Source organism: Salvelinus namaycush, chromosome 8 (assembly GCF_016432855.1).
Source record: "Salvelinus namaycush isolate Seneca chromosome 8, SaNama_1.0, whole genome shotgun sequence".
Taxonomy (NCBI): domain Eukaryota; kingdom Metazoa; phylum Chordata; class Actinopteri; order Salmoniformes; family Salmonidae; genus Salvelinus; species Salvelinus namaycush.
The window spans coordinates 54,168,434-54,187,971 of NC_052314.1; positions in this window are offsets into that span (position 1 = coordinate 54,168,434).

The window sequence follows — 19,538 nt, forward strand, 5'->3', positions numbered from 1 at the left end:
ACAACAACCACAGCAGAAATAACAACAACAACCACCCCAGCTGCTCCAACAACAACCACAGATATACCGACAACAACACCTGCCCCGCAAAACAACCACAGTTGCCCCAACGACAACCACAGCTGGAGGTACAACAACAACAGCTGCCGCAACAACAACCAAAACAGATCCAAAGACAACCACATCTGGAGTTACAACAGCTGCACCTATAACACCAGCTGCTGAAACTACAGACACGGCTACAACAATCACAGCTGCTCCCACAACAACCACAGAAGCACTAACAATAACCACAGCTGTAGCTATGACCACAACAGCAGCAGCACTAACAGCTGCCACAACAACAACCAAAGCATCTCCAAAGACAACCACAGCTGGAGTTACGAGGACAACAAAAGCTGCACAAATAACAAAAGCTGCTGAAACTACAGATAAGGCTACAACAACCACAGTTGCACTCAGAAAAACCACAGCTGCTTCCACAACAACCGTAGCATAACCCACAACATCCACAGCTGCTCACATAGCAACCGCAGCAGCACCAACAATAACCACCAAAGATGCTCCACCAACAACCACAACTGCACCAACGACAACCACAGCTGCTCCAATGACAACCACAACAGGATGTATGACAACAACAAATGCACCAATAACAGCTGCTGAAACTACAGATAAGAATACAACAACCACAGCTGCTCCAACAAAAAACACAGCTACTCCCATAACAACCATTACAACCACATCTGCAACAACAACAAACACAGCACCACCAACAACAGCCACAGCAGCACCAACACCCACAGCAGCACCAAAAACAACCACAACAGCATCAACAACAACAACAACCAGAGCTGCTCCAAAAATAATAACGGATGTACATTCAACAGCAGCTGCCCCCCAAAAAAACAACCACAGCTGCACCCAGTACAACCACAGATGTTCCCAAAACAAACACAGCTGCACCCAGAATAACCACAGCTGCAACCACATCAACCACAGATACACCCACAACAACCAAAGATACACCCACAACAACCACAGCTGCACCATCAACAACCACAGATGAACACACAACAACAGCTGCTCCCACAACAACCACCTCTGCTCCCACGACCATCATAGCTGCTCCCAACACAACCACAGTTGCTTCAAAAACAACCACAGCTGCTCCCACTACAACTCAAGCTGCTCACACAACAACCCCAGCTGCTCTCACAGCAACCACAGCTTCTCCCACAACAACCACAGCTGCTCCCACAACAACCACAGCTGCTCCCAAAACAACAACAGCTGCTCCCACGACCATCACAGCTGCTCACAATACAACCACAGTTGCTTCAAAAACAACCACAGCTGCTCCCACTACCACCCCAGCTGATCACACAACAACCTCAGCTGCTCTCACAACAACCCCAGCTGCTCTCACAACAACCACAGCTGCTCTCACAACAACCACAGCTGCTCCCACAACAACCATAGCTGGTCCCACAACAAACACAGCTGGTCCCACATCAACCACAGTTGCTCCCAAAACAATCACAACTTCTCCCACAACAGCCACAGCTGCTCCCAAAACAACAGCTGCACCCACAACAACCACAGCTGCTCCCACAATAACAGCTTCTCCCATGACAACCACAGCTGCTCCCAAAACAACCACAGCTGCTCCAACCACAACCACAGCTGCTCCCACAACAACCACAGCTTCTCCCAGAACAACCAACGATGCTCCCACAACAACCACAGCTGATCCCAAAACAACCACAGCTGATCCCAAATAACCACAGCTGCTCCCAAAACAACGTCAGCTGCTCCCACAACAACCACAGCTGCTCCCACAACAACAACAGCTTCTCCCAAAACAAAAACAGCTGAACCCACAACAACAACAGCCGCTCCCAAAACAACCACCGATTTTCCCACAACAACCACAGCTGCTCCGACACCAGCACAGCTGCTTCCAAAACAACAACATTTGCTCCCAGAACATCCACAGCTGCTCCAAAAACAACCACAGCTGCTCCCAAAACCATCACAGCCGCTCCCAAAACAACAACAGCTGCACCCACAACAACCACAGCTGCTCCCACAATAACAGCTTCTTCCATGAAAACCACAGCTGCTCCCAAAACAACCACAGCTGCTCCAAAAACACCACAGCTGCTCACACAACAACCACAGTTGCTCCCACAACAAACACAGCTGCTCCCACAACAACCACAGCTGCACATACAACAACCACAGCTGAACGCACAACACCCACAGCTGCAACCACAACAACCACAGCTGCAACCACAACAACCACAGCTGCTCCCAAAATACCCACATCAGCAACAACGACGACCACAGTTCCAGTTAAAATAACAGATGCTACCCCGACAACAGCTGCTCCGACAACAACCACAGCTGCTCCCGCAACAGCCGCAGCTGATACCAAAACAACAACAGCTGCTCCCACGACAACCACAGCTGCTCCCAAAACCACCACAGCTGCTCCCACAACGACCGTTTCTGCTCCCAAAACAACAACAGCTGCTCCCACGACAACCACAGCTACACATACAACAACCACAGGTGAAACCACAACAACCACAGCTGCACCCTCAACAACCACAGCTGCTCCCAAAATAACCACAGCAGCACCAACGACGACCACAGATCATGTTACAATAACAGTTACTACCCCGACAACAGCAGCTCCGACAACAACCACAGCTGCTCCGACAATAACCACAGCTGCTCCCACAACAACCACAGCTGCTCTCAAAATAACAACAGCTGCTCCCATCACAACCCCATCTGCTCCCACGACAACCCCAAATGCTCCCAAAACCATCACAGCTGCTCCCAAAATAACCACAGCTGCTCCCAAAACAACCACAGCTGCTCCCAAAACAACAACAGCTGCTCCCACAACAACCACAGCTACTTACAAAACAAACACTGATTCTCCCACAACAACCACCGATTCTCCCAAACTAACCACAGCTGCTCCCAAAACAACCACAGCTGCGCCAAAAACAACCACAGCTGCTCCCACAACAACAGCTCCTCACACAACAACCAAAGCTGCTTCCTTAACCACCACATCTGCTCCCACTACATCCACAGCTGCTCACACAACATCACAGCTGCTCCCACAACAAATACAACTGCTCCCACAACAACCACAGCTGCTCCCACAATAACCACATCAGCACCAACGACGACCACTGATCCTGTTACAATAACAGTTGTTACCCCGACAACAGCTGCTCCCACAACAACCACAGCTGCTCCCACAATAACCACATCAGCACCAACGACGACCACAGTTCCTGTTACAATAACAGTTGCTACCCCGACAACAGCAAATCCGACAAAAACCACAGCCGCTCCCACAACAACCACAGCTGCTCCCACAACAACATCAGATGCTCCCACAACAACCACAGCTGCTCCCACAACAACCACAGTTGCTCCCAAAACAACAATATGTGCTCCCAAAACAACCACAGGTTCACCAACAACAACCACAGCTGGTCCCACAATAACAACTTCTCCCATGACAACCACAGCTGCTCCCAAATCCACCAGAGCTGCTCCAACAGCAACCACAGCATCTCCCACAACAAACACAGCTGCTCCTACAACCATCACAGCAACACCCACAACAACCACAGCTGATCCCAAAACAACCACAGCTGCTCCCAAAACAACGTCAGCTGCTCCCACAACAACGTCAGCTGCTCCCACAACAACCACAGCTGCTCCCATAACAACCACAGCTTCTCCCAAAACAAAAACAGCTGAACCCACAACAACCACAGCCGCTCCCAAAACAACCACCGATTCTCCCACAACAACCAAAGCTGCTCCGACAACAACCACAGCTGCTCACAAAACAACAACAGCTACTCCCATGACAGCCACAGCTGCTCCCAAAACAATCACATTTGCTCCCAGAACATCCACAGCTGCTCCAGAAACAACCACAGCTGCTCCCAAAACCATCACAGACGCTCCCAAAACAACAACAGCTGCACCCACAACAACCACAGCTGCTCCCACAATAACAGCTTCTCCCATGACAACCACAGCTGCTCCCAAAACAACCACAGCTGCAACCACAACAACCACAGCTGCTCCCACAATAACCACATCAGCACCAACGACGACCACAGATCCTGTTACAATAACAGTTGTTACCCCGACAACAGCTTCTCCGACAACAACCACAGCTGCACGTAATGTTTATTTAAAAGAATGCAGTATGCCAAGGCCACAACGCAGTCGCATCTCCTGATTGGCTGAGTAGGTGGGGCGGGGCAGAGTGCAGGTATATTTTTCCAAATTCAACAGACATGCATCACATTAACCAGCCTGATAATAGCTATTTTCCTACTTGATACATTTCTGGAGGGCATGTAGTTTTCCCCCGGTGATGCATTGGGTACCACGCTCTGGAGAGCCCTGCGGTTGCGGGCATTGCAGTTGTCGTTGGGTGCGTCAGCCTCCTGTCTGTGTGGTTGGACCATTTGAGTTTGTCAGTGATGTTTACGTCGAGGAACCGGAAGCTTTCCACCTTCTCCACTTCGCTCCCGTCGATGTGGATAGGGGAGTGCTCCCTCTGCTGTTTCCTGAAGTCCACGATCAGCTCCTTTGTTTTGTTGACATTGGGTGAGAGGTATTTTACTGGCACCACACTCCCAGGGCCCTCATCTCCTCTCTGTAGGCAGTCTCGTCATTGTTGGTAATCAGGCCTACTACTGTTGTCGTCTGCAAACTTGATGATTGAGTTGGAGGCTTGTGTGGCAACAGGGAGTAAAGGAGGGGGATGAGCACGTATCCTTGTGGGGCGCCAGTGTTGAGGATTAGCGAAATGGAGGTGTTTTTTCCTACCTTCACCACCTGGGGGTGGTCTGTCAGGAAGTCCAGGACCTAGTTGCACAAGGCGGGTTCAGAACCAGGTCCTCGAGCTTAATTATGAGCTTGAGAGTGTGAGTGTACTATGGTGTTGAATGCTGAGCTATAGTCAATGATAAACATTCTTACATAGGTATTCCTCTTGTCCAGATGGGATAGGGCAGTGTGCAGTGTGGTGGCGATTGCATCGTCTGTGGATTTATTGGGGCGGTTAGCAAATTGAAGTGGGTCTAGGGTGTCAGGTAAGGTAGAGGTGATATGGTCCTGCACTAGCCTCTCAAAGTGTTTCATGATGACAGAAGTGAGTGCTACGTGGCAGTAGTACATTTAGTTACCTTTGCTTTCTTGGGTACAGGAACAATGGTGGCCCTCTTGAAGCATGTGGTGACAGCAGACTGGGATAGGGAGAGAGTGAATATGTCCGTAAACACTCCAGCCAGCTGGTCTGCGCATACTCTGAGGACGCGGCTAGGGATGCCATCTGGGCCGGCAGCCTCGCGAGGGTTAACTCGTTTAAATGTCTTTCTCACGTCGGCCACAGAAGGATAGCCCACAGTCCTTGGTAGCGGCCTCTGTCGGTGGCACTGAATTATCCTCAAAGCGGATTAAGTTGTTTAGCTTGTCCGGAAGCAAGACTTCGGTGTCCGCGGCGTGGCAGGTTTTCCCTTTGTAGTCCGTGATTGTCTGTAGAGCCTGCCATATACGTCTCGTGTCTGGGCCGTTGAATTGAAACTCCACTTTGTCTCTATACTGACATGTTGCCTGTTTGATTGCCTTACGGAGGGAATAACTACACCAGTTGTATTCGGCCACATTCCCAGTCACCTTGCCATGATTAAATGAGATGGTTCATGCTTTCAGTTTTGCTTAAATGCTGCCATCTATCCACGGTTTCTGGTTAGGGTAGGTTTTAATAGTCACAATGGGTACAACATCTCTTGTACATTTTCTGATAAACTCAGTCACCGTATCAGTGTATACTTCTATGTTTTTCTCTGAGGCTACCCGGTGGCTACCCGGAACATATCCCAATCAAAACAATCTTGTAGCGTGGATTCCGATTGGTCAGACCAACGTCGAATAGTCCTTAGCATGGGTACTTCCTGTTTGATTTTCTGCCTACAGGAAGGGAGAAGCAAAATGGAGTTGTGATCAGAGTTTCTGAAGGGAGGGCGGGGGAGGGCCTTGTATGCATCCCGGAAGGTGGAGTAGCAGTGGTTGAGTGTTTGAGCAGTGTGAGTACTACAGTCAATATGTTGATAGAACTTCTGTAACATTTTCCTCAAATTTGCTTTGTAAAAGCTACAATAAATGTGGCCTCATGATGTGTGGTTTTGTAACGTTCTTTGTCGGGCGAAAGAGAGGAGGACCAAACTGCAGCGTGGTGAGTATTCATATTCCTTTTAATGTAAACCGAATACTCGAACAAAACCAACAAAATAAAGCTAAACGATAAATACACGAAACGAAACAGTCCTGTCTGGTGACATACTCAAAGACACAGGAACAATCACCCACAACCCACAATGACAAACAGGCTACCTAAATATGGCTCCTAATGAGAGACAACGACAAACACCTGCCTCTGATTGAGAACCATATCAGTCCAAACACATAGAAATAGACAAACTAGACAAACAACATAGAATGCCCACTCAGATCACACCCTGACCAAACAAAACATAGAAACATACACAGCAAACTATGGTCAGGGCGTGACAGGTTTCCAGTTTGCACAAAGTCCAGTGAAGTTCTTTGAGGGCCGCCGTGGTATGAGTGGGAATATACATGGCTGTGACTATAACCGAAAATAATTCAGTTGGAGGTAATACGGTCTGCATTTGATTGTGAGGTATTCTAGGTCGGGTGTTCAAAAGGACTTGAGTTCCTGTATGTTATCACAATCACACCATGACTAGTTAATCAGGAAACATACAACCCCACCCTTCTTCCTGGAGAGATATTTATTCCTGTCTCCGCGATGAACTTAGAACCCAACTGGCTGAAGGTACTCAGACAATATATCCCGAGAGAGCCATGTTTCCGTGAAACAGAGTTACAATCCCTGATGTCTCTCTGGAAGGTGATCCTTCTCCTAAGCTCGTCAACTTAATATCCAGAGAATGAACATTAGCAAGTAATATTCTCGGAAGAGGTGGGTGGTGCGCACGCCTCCTGAGTCGGACTAAAAGTCCGCTCCGAGTACCTCTTTTCCGCCGGCGGAGTTTCGGAATAGCCTCTGAGATTACTTCAATTGCCCTGGAGGTACGAACAAAGGATCCGGTTCGGGAAAGTTGTTTTCCTGGTAGTAAATGCTGGTAATGCTGGTGAGTTACCATCACTCTGACATCCAAAAGTTCTTCCCGGCTGTGTGTAAAAACATCCTGGGCTAACAATGTACGGCGCCATTTTCATCCAAATGAGGACTAGAGTTCCATGTAGTCATGGCTCTATGTAGTACTGTGGGCCTCCCATAGTCTGTTTTGGACTTGCGGACTGTGAAGATAGCTTTGGTGGAATGTCTTGTGGGGTGTGCAAGGGTATCCGAACTGTGTGCTTTTAGTTTAAAAGGACAGCTCAGGGCATTCAAAATGTCAATACTTCTCACAGATACAAGTAGTGAGGAAGTTAATATCTCCTCTACTTTGAGTCAGGAGAGATTGACATGTACATTATTAATGTTTGCTCTCTGTGTACATTTAAGGCACCTGACCACACAACTGGGCAGTAGTTCAGATGTGACAACACTAGGGCCTGTAGGACCTGCCTTGTTAAGAAGGCAGAGCAGAGCTTTATTATAGACATACCTCTCCTCATCTTAGCTACTGTTGCATCAACATGTTTTGAACATGACAGTTTACAATCCAGGGTTACTCCAAGCAGTTTAGTCTCCTTAACATGCTCAATTTCCACATTATTCATTACAGGATGCAGTGAATGATTTATTGCAAATACAATGCTTTTAGTTTTTTAAATATTTAGAAGCAATTTATGTCTTGCCTTCCATTCTGAAACTGACCACAGCTCTGTAAAGATCATTAGTAAAGATTGAAAAAAGTAAGGGGCCTAGATAGCTGCCATGGGGAATGCCTGACTATTTGGATTATGTTGGAGAGGCTTCCATTGATGAAAACACTCTGTATTCTGTTAGACAGGTAACTCTCGATCCACAATATAGAAGGGGATGTAAAGCCATAACACATACGTTTTTTCCAGCAGCAGATTATGATAGATAATGTCCAAAGCTACACTGAAGAATAACAAAAAGCTCGCCAATTTACCTCAGTCAATCCCTAGTAATTTGTGTAATTGCCATACATGTTGAATTCCCTTCCCACTTTCCTTTAGGCTTAGATTGAAGAGATGACAAATAGGAGTGTCAATATTGTCCATTATCACCTCCGTAATTTTCCATCCAAGTTGTCAGACCCAGGTGGCTTGTCATTGTTGATAGACAACTATACAATTTTCACCTCTTCCACACCCACTTTACAGATTTCAAAATTACAATGCTTATCTTTCATAATTTGGTCAGTTATGCATGGATATGTAGGTTCAGAGTTTGTTTTTGGCATGTCATGGCTAAATTTTCTAATCTTGCCAATGAAAAAATCTTTAAAGTATTTGGCAATATCAGTGGATTTTGTGATGAATGAGCCATCTGATTCAATGAATGATAGAACCGAGTTTGCCTTTTTGCCCCAAAATGTATTTAAGGTGTGCCAAAGCTTTTACTATCATTCTTTATATAATATATCCTCGTTACCATTTTCATATTACAGTTTCTTCTTCGATAAGTCACATTATTTCTCAACTTACAGTATGTTTGCCAATCGGCTGTGCAGCCAGACTTAATTGCCATTCATTTTGCCTCATCCCTCTCAACCATAGAATTTTCAATTGACAGGGATTTAACAGTGTTACAGTCATTTTCCTAATATGTGCATGCTTATTAGTAACTGGAATAAGCAATTTCATAAATGTTTCAAGTGCAGCTTCTGGTTGCTCGTCATTGCACACCACAGACCAGCAAATATGATTTACATATTCAACATCGTCAACATACTCTTATACACTATATTAGGCCCAGCCTTTTGAACTTTGGTTTTCCTAAATATGGCTACTATATTATGATCACTACATCCAATGGATTTGGTTACTGCTTAAGAGCATATTTCTGCAGCATTAGTAAAGATGTGGATCATTTCATTCCTGTGCTGTTTGTAAATACCATGGTAGGTTGTCTGATAAATTGAACCAGGTTGCAGGGACTGGTTACAGTTTGAAGCTTTTTCTTGAGGTCACCCAGAAAATATACCTCTATTGATAGTTCATACATTATCAAGCATTTCACACATATTATCCATATACTGACTGTAGCACTTGGTGGTCCAAAGCAGCTTCCCTCAATAATGGGCTTTAGGTGAGGCAGGTGAACCTGTAGCCATATCACTTCAACAGCATTTGACTTAAGCTTTATGGAAATATGACTCTGAACATACACGGCAAGACCTCCACCATTGGCATTCCAGTCTATTCTGAAGATGTTGAAACCATGTATTGCTACCACTGTGTCAAATGTATTTTCTAAGTGAGTTTCAAACATAGTCATTATATGAATGTAATCTTTACTAGCAAATGATTGATTTTATGAACCTTGTTTCTCAGGCTACATATGTTAATGTGGGCCATTTTTAGCATTTTTCTGAGATTCTTGATAGTTTGTATTGCTTTACTGGGAGGCTTACCAAAAGTATACATGATAGTGATATTTATGTTTGAGCTGTTAGTACAGAGTGAGCTGCACACGGTGGACTTCCTACTAGGGAAAACTGCCTCAGTGCTAACAGGTTCATAGGCACATGTGAACTCAGGTTCATATGCACATGATTACTGCATACCATAGCTGTAGGATTGACAGAGGCATTCAAGGGAGTTACAGGGACATAAGACTACTTCCTACCGTTCTACGACAGCTGCTGGCAGCTGACGCTGTCATAGTCCATGTGGGGTCGAACGACATTAGAAGGGCTAGCTCGGAGGGTTAACTTCAAGTAGGTTGTAAATAACTAATGAGACAGATAACCTAAACATAGGCCTACTAATATCCTTACATACTTGACTGTTTTATTATTGAGTTGAATGTGATCAAGCCATAATATGTTGCAACTGCTAGAACTTTTCTAAATAATCTCTTTCTATGTTTCTGTCGTTTCTACGTTATTAGCCAGGCTGAAACATTAAATGTTTGGAAAATAAACAATTGTGCACAAAAATAAAGATTTCTGAACACAGGAGATACTAATGTTTTTCTCTCACTAAAATGCAACTATGAGCCTTAAACTTGAAAATAGAGAACCTAATTTGGTGTAATAATGACCTATTATACAGTACATTTATTAAAGGAAGTTGTTGGGGAGAGAGTGGTGGGGGTCGGGCGTGCAGGCGGCTTGGGCTGGCTCGTCGGTCTGGCTGAATTTTGATATAGAGGATGTCATAATAAAGACAATCAAATTAAAGTAACAAGTAATTAAACAGCAGCAGTAAAATAACAATAGCGAGGCTATATACAGGGGTTACCGGTACAGAGTCAATGTGTGGGGGCACCGGTTAGTGTAGATAATTGAGGTAATATGTACAAGTAGGGGGAGTAAAAGGCTGTTTCACATCGGGCCATGAATTGGAGTCCCTAGCGTTGTCCGGGTTTGACTGGGGTAGGATATCATTGTAAATAATAATTTGTTCTTAACTGACTTGCCTCGTGGGGGTAATGCTAGTAGTCTGGGTAGCCCTTTGATTAGCTGTTCAGGAGTCTTATGGCTTGGGGGTAGAAGCTGTTAAGAAGCCTTTTGGACCTTCTGAATCAAAAGTTGTCTTTGTACTTTATTTGTAAGAGTTGTTAATTTGCTACGCTAACAGTTAAAGGTGCAACACAATATTGATTATTTAAATACCATTGATCAAGTTCAGTCTTATCAATCACTCAAACTTATTGTATAATGATCTCTTACTGTAGCTTGATGACTGTGGGCATTTTTGCTTACTTTTTGTTGTTCTAAATAGAGATGGCTAGAGAGGACCGTGGGTCATATTAGATTGTGTAGAAATGGGCTTTAGATGCCCCCTAAAACCAAAGTTGTGCCCCTGCTATGGGCCATTGTATGGCTTAGACCCTTAAGAATTAAAACTAGAATTTAGATCTCATGGATTGTCAGTCCTTGCTTACATAGCATTGTTTATACATTTGAGTGGCGGGTAGTTTTGTTGTTTTCCAAATCGCCGACTGTAACTTTAAATGTATAGCATCCTTGGATATACAAAAGGTGCTCCATAAATAAATAGTGTATTATTATTACGATTGTAGGGAGGCAGCATCCTTGTTTGTCTTTGTTGTTTTTGCCAAGTCACCTTCCCTCTCGTCACCACATACCATATGACAGGTATGTCTTTGATTCAGAGAGACAGGTGTGGTTCTGTGGAGAGCCACATTAAAGTCACGTAATGTAGGGCAAAGTCACATTTGTTGCCTCTCTGATATGTCCTGTCCCATTTTTTGACTTTTAAATTAACATAGTGCCACGGCCGTAGAATGAAGGGGACCAAAGAGCAGCGTTGTGAGCGTACATATTACTTTTATTTAGGATGACGCCGACAAAAACAATAAACAACACAAAAACGACCTTGAAGCTTAAGGTTATAGTGCCACAAACAAAGACAACTTCCCACACTGAAAGGATGGGAAAAGGGCTACCTAAGTATGGTTCCCAATCAGAGACAACGATAGACAGCTGTCCCTGATTGAGAACCATCCCCGCCAAAACATAGAAATACAAAATCATAGAAAACAAAAACATAGAATGCCCACCCCAAATCACACCCTGACCAAACCAAATAGAGACATAAAAAGGCTCTCTAAGGTCAGGGCGTGACAGTACCCCCCCCGGACTCCGGCCGCAAAACCTGAACCTATAGGGGAGGGTCTGGGTGGGCATCTATCCACGGTGGCGGATCACGTGCGGGATACAGACCCCGCTCCACCACTGGCTCACCCCACTTTTGTGGCACTTCTGGTGCGGGGAGGCCCCGGACTGGAGAATGTCGCTGGGGGCTCCGGACTGGAGACCGTCGCTGGGGGCTCCGGACTGGAGACCGTCGCTGGAGGCTCCGGAGTGGAGACCGTCGTTGGAGGCTTCGTGCCATGACTCCTCACTGGAGGCTTCGTACCATGGATCGTGCCATGGATCAGTCATTTTGCCCTCCCCCAAAATGTTTTGGGGGATGCCTCTCGGGCTTCCTCACTAACCGTGTACGTCTCGCCGACTCCATTCTCCGGGAATCCCTCTTCGCACTGCTCAATTGAATCCCAGGCAGGCTCTGGCACTCTCCCTGGGTCGACCGACCACCTCTCCACCTCCTCCCAGGTTGTCTCATACTCCTGGCCACGCTGCTTGGTCCATTGGTGGTGGGAAGTTCTGTCACGGCCGTCGAATGAATAGGACCAAAGCGCAGCGTGGTGAGCGTACATATTCCTTTTATTTAGGATGACGCCGACAAAAACAAAAAACAATACAAAAACTACTGTGAAGCTTAAGGCTATAGTGCCACAAACAAAGACAATTTCCCACACTGAAAGGAGGGAAAAGGGCTACCTAAGTATGGTTCCCAATCAGAGACAACGATAGACAGCTGTCCCTGATTGAGAACCATACCCGGAAAAACATAGAAATAAAAAATCATAGAAAACAAAACATAGAATGCCCACCCCAAATCACACCATGACCAAACCAAATAGAGACATAAAAAGGCTCTCTAAGGTCAGGGTGTGACACATAGCCATTGATTCTTGAATATAACTTAGACATGCTGCACGATACTTGTAAACATCAGACCTGTGTTCAAATACAATTTATTTTATTTAAATTACTTTAAAATACATTTCAAAGTAAGTATTTGGATATTACATGGTTTGAAAATACAAGTAGTTGCATATTGGAATGGCTACATCCTTGTTTGTCCTTGTTATCTTTTAAACATCACTTATAGGCATGACAGATACAGTATATCTGATTCAGAGAGACAGGTGTGGTTCTGCTGAAAGCTACCTTAATGTCACATTTGTCATCAAGTGCCTCCATGATACGGTATGTCCTGTCCCCACCGATGGCGACCTGATTTGCACACCTGCAACCCCACATCTGCCGCCCAAACAATAATTTATGAAAGACACAAGCCGGCCGTGTGATTTAAGGAGTGACACAGCAGTACAGGAAGACAGGAAAGTGTCAGGGGAAATATTTACTGTGCCCAGCTTCAAACCAATACCTTACCATTAGGCAACTTGACCTGAAACAACTGAAGATGTGTTATTGTACTAGATGGAGATCCTCCTATATTGTTTACACTGATCTAACATCAGCAATGAAAGATACAAATGCTCTTCCTCTTACAGTGACAGTTAAGGTTGTCTTCAGTGTTTCTCCACTGTCATGAATTATGTCTCTTTCAAGACCCTGATCGTACAGATACACCTCTCTAATTGTTACCACACTGTCACCCTCCCTTTAATTATGTGCACGGATTTTGATAATCCCTCTTTCATGCTTGGTGTGCCATTCTATGTAAGTATTGCTACAACTCTGCTTTGGGTCATCTGAAACTCAAGTGAGTTTGCAGATGTAATCATGCGGTCAATTTTTTTGCAACAGTTTAAAAAAAAGAATACGAAGGTGAGGAATCCGAACAAGGACCGAGTTTGAATCATCGCATCTTAGTACCACGAAGGAATAATGACCTAATTGATCGTTTTTCATTCCATTCCTAAATCTGAATCAAATCCTATTTTATTTGTCACACACTTCCTGAAACAACAGGTATTGCCGAAAGAAAGAAAAATAGAGAAATAATAGAAAAGCTAAACATGTAATAATAAATACACAATGAGTAACAACAACTTGGCTATATACATGGGGTACCAGTACTGAGTCTATGTGCAGGAGTACGATGTAGTTGAGCTAGATATGGACATATAACTAGGAATAAAGGGACAGATAATAAACAGTAGCAGCAGTGTATTTGTTGAGTCAAAAAAGTTATTGCAAAACAGGTCAATGCAGATAGTCCAGATAGCTATTTGGCTAACTATTTAACTAACTATTTACAGGTCAAATGGCTTGGGGTAGAAACTATTCGGGTGACGTTTGGTCCCAGACTTGGAATTCTGGTACCGTTAGTCGTGCGGTAGCAGAGAGAACAGTCTATGACCTGGCTGGCAATTTTGAGGGCCTTCCTCTGACACCGCCTGGTATAGTGGTCCTGGATGGCAGGGAACTCGGCCCCAGTGATGTACTGGGCCATATGCATTACCTTCTGTAGCGCCTTGTGTTCAGATGCTGAGCAGTTTCCATACTGAGCAGTTATGCAGCCAGTCAAGACACTCTCAATAGTTCAGCTGAATAACTTTTTGAGGATCTGAGGGCCCATGCCAAATCTTTTCAGCCTCCTGAGGGTGTAAAAAGCGTTGTCGTGCCCTCTTCAGAACTGTGATGGTGTGTTTGGACCTTAGTGATGTGGACACAGAGGAACTTGAAGCTTTTGACTTGCTTCACTACAGCCCTGTCGATATGGATGGGGGCGTGCTCGGCCCTCTGTAGTCCATGATCAGCTCCTTTATCTTGCTCACGTTGAGGGAGAGGTTGTTGTCTGACACCACACTGCCAGGTCTAGGGGTCAATTTGCAATGCAGCTCGACCTAAACTTTGATTTGGGGTTTTATCTATTGTGTTACAACCATATAATCCAGTGTAAGGCTTGAGTATGTTTAAATCTACGTTCAATCAGATGTAACACATTATCTTGATATAGGGGCGGCAGGTGACCTAGTGGTTAGAGCGTATGGCCAGTAACCAGAAAGTTGTTCGATCGAATCCCCGAGCTGACAAGGTAAAAATCTGTCGTTCTGCCCCAGAACAAGGTTGTTCCTAGGCCGTCATTGTAAATAAGATTTTGTTTTTAACTGACTTGCCTAGTTAAATAAAGATTAAATAAAAAATATTGGCTAGCAATTTCATTCATTCATCCTTTCATTTGTATGTTCATTCATTTATCAATTCAGTTATTACACTTTTTTCAGTTGGCCTCCCCATTGTCAAGACAACAGAAACCCAGCACAAACCAGAATAGTCCCAGGTCTGGATAAAATAATATTTGTTTAGGCCTAGTACCTGATGTCAATATCCTAAAAAAAGACTCTTGGTTACGCCATCGTGGGGTGTTTTCACAGCAGACTAAGGGAGGACAAAGGGTTTTGTATGTGTTGTGTGTGTGTTGCAGTATTTGTTATCTTTTGACGGTTGACTTCTTCTCAAAGCGTTTTTTGTTGCTGATATGATCTAAGAGATCTTGTCACGGTGTCGTCGGGAGAAGGAGAAGAGGACCAAAGTGCAGCGTGGTACGTATTCATAATACTTTTAATAAAGATGAACACTCGAACAAAAACAACAAAACGACAAACGAACAGTTCTGCAAGGTGCAACAAAACACAGAAGAACAGAAAAACAGAAAATAACCACCCACGACTAAAAGTGGGAAAACAGGCTACCTAAGTATGGTTCTCAATCAGAGACAACGATTGACAGCTGCCTCTGATTGGGAACCATACCAGGGCAAACACAATAGAAATAGAAAACATAGACATACAAACATAGAATGCCCACCCATGTCACCCCCTGACCAAACAAAAAATAGAAACATACAAAGCAATCTACGGTCAGGGCGTGACAGATCTGGATGTGTAGATGTCTGCGACTTTACTTGGCAACACTTATTAGGATAGTCCATCTGTAGATGGTCTACAGACTATCAGTAACATTTCAACTAACCCTAGCCCTAGCCCTAACCATAACCTTTACTCTAATCCTAATCTTAACCTATGCCCTAACCAGAAATGTAACCCTTACCCTAACCCTTATTCTAAACCTAACCGTAATCTTAGCAAGCAGTTGTTTATCAATGGATAGTTTGTTGATAGTATGAGCGTCTGTATAGCGTCTACAGATGGACAATCCAGATTTTTCTTAACCAGATGAGTAAGTCCAGAATTTAATGTCATTCCCCCAAGACATGCTAACCTCTCACCATTACAATAATGGGAGGTTAGCATTTTGAAGGGTGTATGATATTTGTGAGTCTAACTTTCTCACTCGTCATTATTCACGATTCATTCAGGACTATACGTAATCATGGTAGCATCCACATTAATGTAGAAGTGTTTAGAAACATTTGTATTATTTTTTACAATAAAAGTGATTCCAAAATGACACAGTACGTGATTTACAGTACCATTCATTTCTATTGGGCACAACATAATCTGAAGCACAACCAAAACAAACTGCAAATGCATCCAACAAGTTTGTAGAGTCACAAGGTTGATGTAATAATTGTGTGCTAGGAATATGGGACCAAATACTAAAGTTTTGACTACTTTAATACACATATAAGTGAATTTGTCCAAATACTTTTGGTGCCCTAAAATGGGGAAGTATGTAAATAAAGTATTGTAATTTCTAAACGGCTCAAATGAAAGCTGACAGTCTGCACTTTACCTCATAGTATCATTTCAAATCCAAAGTGCTGGAGTACAGAGCCAAAACAACAAATGTGTCACTGTCCCAGCCCTTTTGGAGATCACTGTATATTACCAGTGCAATGTTTTTTTCTGGGTTGACAGGCAGCGTTTTACACATACCAGTAAACCATGTGCGAATGACCAGTGTACCAGTGTTGTATTGAGCAGCCTGCTGACCTAAGGTGCAGTGGGCAGCTGTAACCTATCACAGTGTCGCCGGCGGTAGCTAGTAACGTTTCCCTCCTATGATTCTATTTCAAGTAAGATGGCAGCCTACACAATAATTAACTCATTTTGGTAGCCATCTAGATGTCACAGTGATAAAGTCTACTAGTCAATGGAGAGAGCATGAACGGCAACCACACCAGGACACAGTGACCTCCTCAACCCTGTGAGATTCGTTCGCTCGGCTCTCAGCTGGGCGACATATGTCATCGGTCATCGTTTTGCAGGCCAGGAGTGTCCGTATACCCTCTCCCCGCTAACCATTTTGTTTAATTTAAACAACATTGTTTCATACAATATAACAGTATTAGTTAACCTGTTCACTTTACAAGTGGTATGCAAACTTTTGTTGGCACAGAAAAAAATATACATTTTGTGAGTCGGGTCAAATAATCTGCGGTTATTGTGTAGGAATGTTTTGTTAGTTAGCAAGTGCATGACAAGGTGGCCCAAAGGAAGCCAGCTTTTCTCAACCTCTCCATTTGCCCCATTCTTCCAAGAGCTCACAGAGTTTGAATTAGGACCTCTAGTGAGGTAAGTACACACACATATACACACATACGACACCAGCTTGACATCTCCCTTGTCACCTGTCTTTTGACCCTCAGAGTAACAGCACTTGTACTCTCTGTATCTCATTCTATTCTTTTTTTTCTATGCTTGTCCTAATTAAAGGTGAGAAGAGCTAGCAAATCAGAACTGAGGAAGATTATTACAGAGCCCTATGAGAAACATCTGATGCTGCGCTGAATTTCCCACACCACCCACACAGAGGCACACAATATAGTTTTTAGATTAGATTAGTGTTGTAATGATGCTCTTATTTGGTTAATGTTGTTACCAATTTCAATAAATGGATTTTATGTACAAATCTATTGAGAAAAAATAAGAAACCTTCACACTGCTCCTGATAGTATCACTGCTCATTAATAAGCTTTACGTATCGGCCTCACAACCTTCGTCAAAGCTTTTTAAAGAGCAGTGATACTATCAAGAGCAGTGTGTGGGGTTTCTTCTTTTTTCTCATTTTATTCAACTGTTGCCATGCACCTGCAGAAAAGATAGCTCAGATGTGCGAGTGCCTTTTGAATTTTGATATACAAAGGTATTGTTTTTCTTTCATTAGATTTCAGTGTCAATTTACAGCTCATAAAAAGAGGATAGGCCTAAACTACATTTTTATCTATATTAACATATTCTTAATTGTGGTGGCTTAGTTGCTTAGTATCTTTTTCTAGCTCCTAAAGTTGCTTAGTAACTTTAGGCACAAATTTCAACTCTATCGGTCAGCATACATAAATATATTTCTTAACCCAATATACGCTGAGGATACAAAACATTAAGAACTCTCTTTCCATGACACAGACTGACCAGGTGAAAGCTATGATCCCTTATTGATGTTACTTGATAAATCCACTTCAATCAGTGTAGATGAAGGGGAGGAGACAAGTTAAATAAGGATTTTTAAGCCTTGAGACAATTGAGACATGGATTGTTTGTGTGCCATGGGCAAAACAACTCAATATTAGGAAGTTGTTCCTAATGTTTGGTATACTCAGTGTATATATATATATATATTCACACTCCATCTTTTTAAGGATATGCGAGACAATCTGTTGTCACCACAATGAGAAACTAGGAACCAGCAAGAAAACATTTGGATGTAAGATTCATTTTGTAATGTAGAAATAAATAAAACCATCTATTAAACATTGCCTTGTGCGCTGTAGTTCCCTCTTACTAATGAATGAAGAATATTTACCAAGTCCTGTATCAAATCAATCAAGTCTGCTAAATAATTATATTTAGGCATTGTATTTTTACTGGATGAGTTGAGGTTGAAAGTCCCTTCATTGTTATTTTTTCTGAGGTTGATACCTTCTACAAAGAGCCGGAATTTAAATTACATAATAATTAACAACATACTCTCAGAACACCCTTCAGTTAGCATAGCATGAACGTTTTGTGCTTAGGCCTTTATTTGCCACCAAAATATTATTGATTCACAAATGTTTATCTTTCTGCCTTGATGTGATACGTGACACAGTTTTGTGTACATGAGAGACAGACACTGGTTTTGTAATGTCTGTAAGGCCTCTCTCTAATACATCCACTCTAGCAGAGAAAAACATAGATACACAATTGGTGAAATCAGGGTGACAAAAAATCGATCGAGGTGTGTTCAAAGCCCTCCCTCAAGACTATAGGAGATGAACAATGAAATACGTAAGCAGAACAAAAAATGATATCTGAAAGGACTAATCTCGTGTATCCCATTTTTAAAGTGTGTTGACAACAGATTTCACATCAAACACCCATTAACATATTACAGCCAGTCTAATATTTTTATGAATTTAAACCTATGAAATATACCTTCAGATATTTATGAATTTAGAAAAACCTTTCTGCGATTACTGTCCAACTTTACCATATTCATTGTCTATGTTTTTGTTGCCGTTGTAAACAGATGTCCTGTTCGGCTTGAAATTGATCTTCTGATATTCATATCATCTCATTCCTATCATATAAATAAAGTGGTATTTTATGTTGTATGTGAACAAGGCATAACAGATGCAGTTGGCACACAATAATAATTATTGAAATGTAACTTAATGGAAGTGAATGTCTTTTCAGGTAATGGATTGCATTTCATTTAATTTCTTCATTAATCCGGTACAGAAAACGAAACCAACATTTTCTTCATTCAAAGTATGAGTAATAGTGAATTACAAAACAGTATAAATACACCATTCAGTTACAATAAATATTAGTGCAGTAAGTA